This window comes from Elgaria multicarinata, chromosome 3 (assembly GCF_023053635.1).
Source record: "Elgaria multicarinata webbii isolate HBS135686 ecotype San Diego chromosome 3, rElgMul1.1.pri, whole genome shotgun sequence".
Lineage (NCBI taxonomy): Eukaryota > Metazoa > Chordata > Lepidosauria > Squamata > Anguidae > Elgaria > Elgaria multicarinata.
In genome coordinates this window covers 134,846,685-134,858,806 of record NC_086173.1, presented here as the reverse complement: position 1 = coordinate 134,858,806, position 12,122 = coordinate 134,846,685, and positions in this window count along the sequence as shown.

Genomic DNA, 12,122 nt, shown 5'->3' with positions numbered 1-12,122 from the left:
GTTCTCCAGATATACAAATGACACCCTGCTGAAAATCCCTTTTCTATGCAACTGTTAAAGATACAGGAGCCCTGTCCCTCTTTTCATATGGTCACCCTAAGATCAGAACCATTGCATATGGGAAGGGGAGCTTTAACCTCCATCACCATGCCACTCAGTTTGAGAAATCTGCCCCCCCCTCAAAGAAAACACTACACTAGTGCCAATGACACTTTTTTCTTTCTTTACTCAATTCCTGCATGTTAGGGCAGGGGGGAATTTCAGGGGGGAAAGTGGTTGGTAGGTAGGTTTAAACCTCCCGTAACCACCCACAGTAGTTCCTGATCCAGATTGGGTCTCTGCACACTTACCTATCGTAAAAACAGTACGTATGCTTCATTTTGTGTCGTTTGACCCTCAGTTCATATGAGACCAGAGAAAGGCTCAACAAGACTGAATAGCAGCCTGTATGAACTAAGTGTGCATCCTGTAATACTCCTAGGACTGTTTGCAACCTACAGGAGTTCCTTGGGGGCAACACCAATGTGGAAAGAGCTCCCTGAAGTTCAAAGGATCAGAAACCGTGGCCCCAGTCGGAGCCGTCTTTAGGCTAACTGGGAGGCTCATATTGCAGATGTTCTTCTGTTCATTGCTTGTTTATTGCTGTTCGGAATGATATTTTTATACAAACACACAACTGTTCTGTCTCCGCAATTGCCGTCAAAATTGTGCTCCCTATTTAACAAACAAACGACGAGGAGCAGATGCGTTCTCGACAGCATGCTTTCTTCACTGAGCCGCGTAGCTGGTTAAATGTTTTAAGGAGGTTGTTAGTCGCATCTGCATTCTTACAGTATTTAATTTTATGCCTCCCCTCAACCAGTCTGTCAGCTGTAATGACCAGTGCGCAACAGCCCCCCAGTGGTAAAGCACATTTACAATGCAAGTGTGACAAACATAACACTGCTGGCAAGACTGGCTCTGTATGCTCACTCATTTTAAGGAGTAGCTTATGGTATCCCTGGAGAGCGCTGAGCAAACTTACTCATCTTCTCACAGATGTTTCCTGAAAACCTTATCAATCAAGGCATTTTATTCTGAGATTTATACATTTAGCTGTTTCAGTAGTTTACACACACAACATTGGTGCACTTAACTGCAGCACTACTCTGCATCAGCTGTTTCTCTCTCTCTCTCTCTGGCAACACCATCTACTACAGCAGCAGTCAGATCAGGAGTAATGACTGCTTGAACCTCTTGGGAGAGGGAGATGACTTTTAGTGGTGGGAAAACCCTGCTCAGTGCAATTCTGTTGTGAAACAGTGTGGTATGTCAGAATGGTTGATGCTACCGACAGAGAACATGCAAATAACATGAGTTTGCTGCACTAAGGAGTTGTGGATTCTAGGATGAGAGGAAGTTGGCAGACAGAAATCTCAAGGAAGAAATTGTCTTAACATAATGATCGCTGAGCCCATAAAATAAAAAGGGATAAAGAGATTTTATTTATAAACCAGCTTGCAACTGATTTATGCCTTTAATTTATCTAAATCTCTGACCCATAGAGCATTGGCAGAAAACCTCAAGTTCAGCAAAACCTTAAATCACTGCAGCGAAAACCTGAATTTTCATTAATTAGCTTCATTCTGTTGCCTCCCTATAACATTTTTTCCCAAAGTGAAGGATTGATCTTGGCCAACGTACTCCTGACTGGTGATTTAGGCAAGAGATTTATCTTTACTTTAAAGAAGTGAAACATAAATGTTGAAAGAGTAGCTTTTTAAAAAAGAAAAGTTCTCTAGGGATTTTTTTTTATAATATTCTCTTCACACATACCACGAGTTTCATTCAGAATGGCTCCAGAATAGCTCAGAGGCTCATCCACCTCAGTTTCTTTTCATGGGGAACATTAAAAAGATCTAGCACTAGAAGTTACAGGGGAGGAACAATATTGTTTATTGTGATCAGGGTTCTGAATAAATCTCGATGGAGCCCCGATAAATGGAGTCAGTTCCCCACTGCAGACTATATCAACCCCAAGTTGTCGAGGGTGGCATGGAGAGGCCACCGGGAATGCAGTGAAGAGGATGGGGGCCAGCAAGCACATCTTTATTCCTCCACCCGTTGTGCAATGGCCAGCATGTGAAGGGAAACATGATTAAACGTGTGTATATGCTAAAGCAAACATGTCCTGAACCTGTTCCTGCTCTGAGATGGCTGCAATTACAGCACATGGCCAGCCATGTGGCTTAATTGGGAGTGGACAACCTTGACAAGGGCAACCCTTTATTTATTTATTTATTTATTTATTTATTTATTTAGACATTTGTATCTCGACCTGTATCACAAGGATCTCAGGGCAGTGATCTTCATTCTTTTTCAAGTAGGAGTCACTTTGGTTCCAGGCACCACCACCACCAGGGCCTCTTGGCGGCCTTTCTCTTCCCTTGTCTCTGCTCAAGCACCAGCACTGTGTATTAGACACAGCTGCAGGCCATTTGGGGCTTCTTCTCCCTATCCCAGCCCATGCTATCCAAGCAAGGCCACAGCAGTTAGTCAGCAAGGCCAGCGCTACACCAAGTGGGATATGACACTTTGAAAGCAGTTTGAAATCGGTATATGGAATGGGTCATGGACCCCAACAGTTGTCAATACTATTATAAACTGTGATAAAGCAGTAGCGTAGAACTTAAAATTTCAGGCAGGCAAATTTCAACTTGGCCTCTGAACTGGGCAGGATATTTTTCTCCTCAGTGAGGGAGTGCTCCACTCTATTCAGCGCTGCAACATCTCCCAGACCAGGACCACATTGCTCTCTATCTTGCTTACGTATTCAATTTCCTTCCCACCACTTGTGCAGTGCACCATTACAACTAGCAAATCATGTTGGTTTTTGTCTCCTGGACTCCTCCCCCTTCATACCGAATAGGCTGATTGCTCCTGCGCTCTGCTCCCCATCCTCAGCCACTTCGCAGCTGATGAGTGGCAGGTGATCACAGCAGCCAGCCCACTGCTAAAGCAAACAACAAGGCAAAGCTAGAGCACTGGTGCTGAGAGTGAGCAGCTCATGGAAAGAGGGAGAGAGAGAGAGAGAGAGAGAGGAGGAGGAGGAGGGGGGGGAGAGGGAGCCACCGGTGGCCCTTGGGTCTTCCATTGAAGAATTCTACCATCTCTAAATGAAGGGGGTATAGATGTATGAACTTAATTTCTGCTGGGCTAAGGAGCAAACCTTTAAACCCACCACTGCTATCAGATGACTCCATGGTACAATAAAAAGGGAGATTGACTTGTATTGGTATTCCTGCCTGTAGGGACTATTTGACTACAGTCAACCACAGTGGTCAAATGACATTTTACTGCGCAATTGACTGGTGTTTCAAAAATGTTTGAATTACAGGGGAGGAGCAGAGATTTGGGAAGCCCCATTAACTCTTGTGACAGTCCCTTTAGCTATTGGTTTTGGAAGGCTGTGAGGGGCATGACTTGGCTAAAATGCAGGTGAGGTCCTGCAAATTTCAGTAATCCTACCACCACCACCACCACATTTTCTCTCATTAGCACAGCATCCCAACCTTGTTCAGTACACATATTCCTGGCAGGAATCTCTTCCAACTTATTTAATTACTTAATTAGGTCAATAATAATAATAATAATAATAATAATAATAATAATAATAATAATAATAATAATATCATTCCTGTAAAAGACAGCATGACTTGGAAATGCCTGTCATGTGTGTCTAGAAAAACTGCCATGAACAAGAAAGAGATGATGATGATGATGATAACAACAACAACAATAATAACAACAACAATCTGCCAGTGATTTCAGTATATCTAGTTAGATGTATATCTGGTTAGATGTATTACTTGCATTGTTCTTCTGATCCCCTCTTTTTCTTCCCTTCTGACTATTCAGGCCTTCTCAGGCAGTGGTGTCTTCCTCCTCATAATTTTCTTCTGCATTTGTTGCTAAAGCCTTTTTTTTATGGCTTTGGCCATCACTCCTTGAGCATCTGGCCTCCTCCACACTGGCCTTCCCTCCTGTTATTCATCTCTTCTTCAATCAGTTCGCAACACCTCTGTTAAAACCATCTTTCTCTGTCTTGTTTCACATTTTGTTCTCTGTGCTGGTCTCTTCCTGTTTTCTGCATTCATTTATCATTGTCCTTACAGCTAAAGAACTACTCCACATCCTCCTTAATTATCTCTCTCCTCTTATCCTTCTCCAAACTTACTCTGCTAAAGCTGACATTTGCCCCCATTGGGGTCATCCAATTACCCTGGCTGGCAGACAGACCCTACTCCTTCCTCAAGTACTTTTCAGACAGTACATAATTAATATATGACATACATTACTATTAATGGTGAGAGCCACTTGGGCACTTTTTACACCCAAGGATTCTCCCATGAGAATGGAGGGATCATCCCTGCCTGCTCCTGGGATTCCCTGTGTGTCATTTGCATGCACAGGGATGATCCCAGGACAATCCCTGGAAAAAAGGCACGTGTAGAAACGGCCTTAGATGGTCTAAAGAGGAGTTAGAAAATTCATGGAATCCCAAGAGATTTGGTGACTACTAGCTTTGAATATTATGACTAGATTGAACACCAAAGGCACTTCTCACTACCAGATGCCACTTCTCAGAGGCGTCTATTGGTGACAAAGCTATGTACTCAGTGGACATTTGGTTTTATCTAGCAGGACAATTCTAATTGGCCGTATCCATTGAGACACAAGTGCTAATCTAATTCACACTGTGTTAGCATAAGAGACTTCTGACACAGTGCCAATAACATTAGCTGGCCTAACAGTATTGCCCAGAAAAACCACTGTGCCAGCTACCACTACTGGTGTTGTCCTAGAGATCCCTTATGCAAGTGCAATGTAATTTACATTAGTGCTTGTGTCTCATTGGATGCTGCCCTTTGTTATTAAACATGAAAAATAATGCAATCCTGTGTTGTGATATTTTATAAGACTACACTTTCCGGGATGCTTTGGGGTTCAGTCCACTGCACTTATTGCACCCAGAGGTGATTTGGCGTGTTGCTCCATAAAGCTTCTAGTCGGGGCTGCGTTCTGGAATCCTCTAGAAGAAGACAGTTGTAATTAGCACAATGCAATTAGTATAATTCCATCACTTGCCCAATATCTTTTCAAGGGTGGATTCTTGCACTGAATAATTGGGCTGGCATAAAAGGAGGACTGTGTTGGCCTGAGAAACAGCTCTTTCCCAAAAAAGTGGTATGCGTGTATTTCTCTAAGCATGTTTATTTGTGAAATACAGAAGCTGTACTTGTCCAAAGGGCATGAGAAGAGAATGTAGGTGTATACTTTGAGAAAGAAAAAATTCCAGAGGAAATAATGGAGAGGAGAGGAGAGGAGGAGAGAGAGAGAGATTGAATGGCACCTCCATCCAGGCATATGTAAAATGGTTCCTGAAATATATATGCTTGCATTCAGTGAGAGGGTGTCTTCAAATTTAATTGTTTGAAAAGACTTGTGTTATCTTATTTATACTCGGGGAGGCTCAAATTATTTTATTATTGATTCAAGAGACATACTTTGACAAGCTTGGAAACCTGGTCCAAAAAGAAAACATTAAATTATAAATGTAAATTCAAAGAAGTAAACAACTCTAGTTTCTTGAAACACTTGTTGAGATACTTATTTGTTCTGGGACCTGCTCTTTCTTTCTTTTGTGTTTGTGTAATGACAGCTTGGACGAAGGAAAGTACCGTTAAGTGGCAGATGATATATGGTTCATAATTAAGTATCTGTGGTTAAACTGACATGCACAGGGAAAAAAAATCAGGCTCACAAAAGCAAGCCAGTGAGTTGATGCAGCAAAACTTGATTGTAATGACAGATTCATGATGTTAACAATAACTGTGATGAGCACTTGGAGACATTCCATCAATAACCAAGTGAATACAGAAAATGATCCGCAAGTGCTTGTTATATAAAAAGGAAAGGAAAATAAGATAGGCATGAGAAACAACCATCAGATATTCTGCATGTATAAGTGAGCGAAGGATGATGATGATGATGATTTAGACAGTGTATTTTTAGGAAAAAAAGTAATTGCTTTGAACTCAACTTACACCCAATAAACCTACATCCCCATTCTGAACCCGCAGCCCAACCACCTATGTGAGTAAAGATGGATGAGAATTTTGTTTGGTTCATTGTTTTTTAATAACAGCTTCCCTAAATGTGTAAATGTCTTCATAAATGGTATGGAAAGTTCTTGAATAGATATTTTAAAAATGAAATGAAACTGTCAAATTTGTCCATCCACGCAGAGATTTTTGGTGTGCTTGGCTTTTAGAAGTCTGGGTTTGAATTGCGGTGCTAAATTAGGGTTCTCTCTTCTTTCCGACAAGCTCCTTATCTTTAACAGCTCCACAGTTACAAAATCGACTGCTGTATATGCTGGAATTAGCAGTATGTATTGAATTTGGCTGGTTCAGATAGGTGACAATTTCATTCAGTTTAAAAAAAACAAAACAGATCTCACCACATCAGGGTTTCTTTTAAAAAAATATTTAGGGTGACCATATGGAAAGGAGGACAGGGCTCCTGCATCTTTAACAGTTGTATAGAAAAGGGAATTTCATCCAGTGTCATTTCTATGCATGCAGCACCTGGTGAAATTCCCTTTTCATCACAATAGTTGAAGCTGCAGGAGCCCTGCCCTGTTTTGTATCTGTTCACACTAGGCAGGGCTCCTGCAGCTTTAACTGTTGTGACTCTTATGTTAATGTTGCCATGTTATACTCCTGATGTTGATTAGCTTGGAAAGATTATGACAAAGAAGATTTTGCTGAATTGCCAAAGACTTCATGGGAAAAGGAGTGCTTTGACACAATCTGGAATGCTATCTCATGCACTGTCCTCAAGCTATTTGTCAAAGATGCTGTGGGGGAAATTGGGCCCAGAAGGATTGGAACAGATTCCCAAGTGACAGTGATGGGGAACAACATGAACTTGTAAAAAGGTCTCCATTGGCATCAGAGCAGCTCTAAAATGCAACTTTGCTGGAGAAAATAGTATGCTTTGCTGACAGTATTAAATGGTGTCACCGTGAGGTTCAGTTCACAGCATGTTCCTACCATTTACGCAGCCAGCTGCCATGCCAGGAGCCTTTTCCAGTTTGCATCAAACCAACAGCCTCCTGCTAGCAGAGGACTGAAAGAAAGCAAACAGGGATAAAGGCCTTAGCAGCAACAAGAACAGGAACTATGTTGGTCTCGACTTCTGAAAACTTTCGACCAGATGTGGAACATTCTGCTGATCCCTTCTACCTACCTGTCTTTCAGTAAAAGTCGGGTAAGCACAACTTAGCTCAACAAGGAGAAATCACAACTTTCCCCAACAGGGTGACCTTCAGATATGTTGGACTGTAAGCTGCCATCATTCTCAGCTGGCATTCTGGCTGAGAATGATGGAAGTTGCAGATCAACACATCTCAAGGAAAAGCTGTTGGGAAAAGCTGCCTTAGCATTTCCAAATGAATGCTTAGGAACAGAACCATCACAGGACATGATCTATAATGTTTATTATTATTATTATTATTATTATTATTATTATTATTATTATTATTAATTTATATAGCACCATCAATGCACATGGTGCTGTACATGGTGCTGTACAGAATGTTGGGTGTGGGATGAGAGGAGCAGGCCTTGCCGGAAATGTAGCTATAACCCTTGATGGTGGCATGTCCCCATTAGTGATGGTCAACACTTCTGCTATCAAAAGACCCACTTTGTGTGCCAATAATAACAGAAAGTATATCTAATACAGTGGAACAGATGCTATAACAACATCTTCACAAGACCACCACACTGACCTGCATATTCAAACATTGGAATTTGGTATTCTTACATCTACCACCCAAACCATTTTTCAGTATAGAATGGCCATACAGAGAGAAAGAGAGAGAGAGGTGTGGGGGGGAAAGTAGGCAGGTAGGCAGGCAGAGGCAGAGAAAGAGAAAGAGTTCAGATGCTATGCTACTTAATGGCAAAAACAATGATGGACACCTTTAAGGTCTCATATGAACATCTATCAGATTATTTTGAATTTCAATGATCTACTGCCTTTCCCTACATCAATGAGATTCAAAATATGAAATATCTATCAGATTATTAAAATAAGAGTGTCCAATGATTGGTCCTAGTCCATTATTGTCTATACTGGTTGAAGGGCTCTCCAGGGTTTCAGACAGGCTTCTCTCCCAACCCTAGCTAGAGAAACCAGAGATTGATCATGGAACGTTCTGTATGCAAACTTTGTTCTCTGCCACTGATCTACAGCTTTTCCCTACTTCACTGAAATTCAACATAACTATTTCTTATATTCTATCTTGCATTAACCCAATTAAGAACAGGACATTTTTAGCATCACTTGGCATCAACTGAGCTATCAACCATGTTGCCATTTGGTGTTTTGACATTTGGCCATTTTAAAGAAACACAGGGAAACATAGGGTTGGATGGGCCCATGGTTGGCTTGACATTTAATTAGACTTAAGATCTTCAGGATAAGCAGTTTTGTGAACAGAGATACTGCTATGAGATTGGTCCTGTCTTCTACCTATTGTAGTACCGTTCAGGATCAACCAGTGCCAATCCTCCATCAGAAGGGTTGGGTACATTGATCCCCTTGACTTTTTAAACCATACTGGATGTCTTCTGGAACTCGAATATCCCCTGGAAATAGCAAATACTACAGCAATGAAGAGCTTCGTGTAGTTCATTTGTTTACAAGAATGGTTTGCCCACGTTTGTTGTTGGTCATTGAAACCAGCAAAGTTTGTTTTCCACTTCTGCTTCTGCAGCTTGACATTTGTCTTTGAGGGAGGAGGTTGGAGTCTTTGGCTGAATGGAATGTGTTAAGTAGTAATAGCTCATGTTTACAATCCAGTTTATTAATTTTACTTGGCTTCACATTACCCTAACACCACTCTGTTGCTTGATATATAAGGCATGCTTTGGCACAAATAAGCCTGTTCATTCAAAGTTGCTATTAACTTTTGTGACTGAAATTCTGTAAACAATTTCATAAATCTCCTAGAAAAATCCAACTGAATTCCAAACAAATCAGCCTGCACTCTGTTAAGCACGGGCAATAAATCCTTGCTTGATCACCATAGACCGTTTACATTTGCCTTGGGGCCCAAAACGTTATGAGAAGAAATTATTTAGCTGTTCCTTGGTGTCTGGCTGTCACAGAATTAAAGTGCTTTGTGAATTTAATTGTAAAGACATCAGTTTAACATTCTTCCTCTTCCTCTAGGCAAATGCTGGGGTAGAGCTCTTATTTGCCTTTATGTGACCCTGAAAATATACCATATTTAAAAACGAAACAAAAAAACATGTTCTGGATATAAGTTGAAATTTATCAACATGCAAATGCCTTGATGAGAAATTAATCTATTCAAGAACCGTGGGCTGTATAAGTTGCCTACTTAGATAGGCCGTCACCTGTGCTTGTGACAAAGAAACCAAATAATGCATCTGCTGTGTGTATTCATCTTGTGCACAAAGTTGTCTCTATTGTGTGAAGCAGCAGCGAGGTAACTTACGTTTTAGCACTCTTGTGAAGAGAAATCATATAAGGAAATGTTAGTAGCCCACAGCATTAGACAGATTATAAAAGCATGTTATGATTTATCCAGTGTGGATCTAACAATAGAGTGTTAGATCCTTCAGGCTACAAGCGTGGTAGGAACCTTGAAAAAGGATTAATACATTGCACTATGGTTTGTTCTTTTATGCCATTGTATCAAAATTTAGTACCTGGAATTGACCCCAAACATGTTCTAATCCACTAAACGTTGGTAATACTTGGAACAACCTACACAAAGGGGAAATAGTAGGTTCCAACGCTGTTTCTGACAGACAATGCTCCTTTGAACATTTGCATAGGTGTCAGAATGTTTTCTTCTCAACTTCAGTTCTCTTCAGCACATGTCGCCTTTCTATGCCGCCATCTGCTTAAGTACACTGCCACCAGCAGAAAGATGGTGAAGTGTTACAGAAGTGGCTCTGTTTTTTCAGCTCCTGTTTCTTGTTTGTGTGTGTGTGTGTGTGTGTAAAATTTAGACTTTCTGAAGTTCTTGTCAGGAAGGGTTGTAAAAATGGAACTACGATGTAACTCCTTCCCCCCACTTCCCCAAAGTGGTGTGACTCTACATTCTTCACCTTGAGATGTTGTTTTAGCTAAAAGCTGGTGTCATCTCTAGCTGCTAATTTGTTTATGACATAGTTAATTTTCAGTGATGAAGAAATATAAAACTGCATGATCTCTAGGGTTGGTTTCAATGAGATGAGGCCCTATGATGAATTACAGTCTAGTGGAAGCGGGTGGCGACAATGTCAGTGGGACTGTGCTTAACCCATGGGGTTTGTTAAGAGTTTGGCACCTTGGGTAGCTCCTTTAGAATTCTGATTGGTTCTGACTGAAACCAAGAGTGGATTTGCAGCTCCACTGACACCATAATCAACAGCCTCCACTGTCGTAGCCTGGGGTTCTATAAGAAAGATGACCACATTCTGAATGAGAAAGGGCTTCTGGCACCCCTTATGGCAAGGGTAGGGTGACAATATGGAAGGGCTCCTGTATCTTTAACAGTTGTATAGAAAAGGGATTTCAACAGGTGTCATTTGTACGCATGCAGCACCTGGTGAAATTCCCTCTTCATCACAACAGTTAAAGCTGCAGGAGCCCTGCCTTCTATTGAATCTGGTCAGGAGGACAAGGATTCTGCAGCTTTAATTTTTGTGATGAAGAGGGAATTTCACCAGGTGCTGCATGTCACAGGCTGAAATTTCTGCCCACCCTAGGGGCTAGCAGAAGCAGATTGGTTTTATTTGGGGGCACCTGTAAAGGTAACAATACCAAGGGGGATCAGAAAAACAGCTGTAAGGCTGGAAACCAAAAACAAACAACAGACAGCTCTACTGGTTGTGCTCTTTGGATGAAGAAAGCGAGAGGGAATCCTCCTGAAAAAGCTTTTAAGAGTCTTTCCCTTCATAAAGACTCACATCAAAATGCGTTGGGAACACAACTAGCATAGCTGTCTCTTGTTTGTTTTTGACATGTGTAAAGGGACTGTTCCTCAAGAAGCAGGCTAACCTTTTCCACAGCTAGAAGCAATAGGGTTGCTTCTGTGAGTTAGGAAAATGATGCTGGTGGCTAAGAATCTGAAATACTTTTGCTGTTATGTCTAGATAACATTCGAATTGCCTACTAGAAACTTGAAATATGGATGAGAGCCAACCAAATTACACATTTTAAAGTCTCTTTGATTTCAATGGGAGAAATAAGGAATTGCTGAGGTCCTCCTCACTGAACCCAATGGGACTTCCAATGTTTGACTTCAGATGGATTGTGTCCCGTGTTTCCCATCTCTGCTTCTGTTCCTTTACAAGCTCTGAGAAAAACGAATACACCCAGGTGGCTCTTCTCCCATCACCATATTACAGTGATGGGGAAAACAGCACCTGCTGAATCAATGTTATGGGTCTCCCTTGCAGGTAGCTTCCCCTGCTGAATGTCTGACTCTCATGTTAAAGGAAAAGGAGCCTGGCAAAAAAAGATAAAAAATAAATGGGGTGGTAGTACCTATGATGGATGAATGGCTATTGAAGATGTTGGAGTTGGCGGAGATCGCAATGCTTACGTCAATAATTAGAAAAAAGTCAACATCAAGGTTCAGAATGGAATGGAAACCTTTTATAGACTTTATGCAGGATCAAGAAAATAATGATTTGTTTATCTGTGGATTCAATGAATAAGAAGAAAATTTTAAGATAAAAGAAAGAGGGGAATTTTGACTTTTGTAATTATAGAGCAAGAGAAAATATTGTTACATATTTTTGCTGTGGAGAAAATCAGAAGCCCATCTTAACTTTGCATATATTTTAATGTTTTTTGTTTTATCTGTCTTACTTTGTGTATTTTGTGTTTGTAAGTTTGTTATATTTTGAAACAATAATAAAAATATTATAAAAGAAAGAAAAATAAATGGGGTGGGATGATAACTTTTTGAACAGAAGTGAAGTCCAAGGAATGCAAGACTGCCATCATATTGCAAACCATAATACATCTGCACCCTCTCTTGCTTTGGT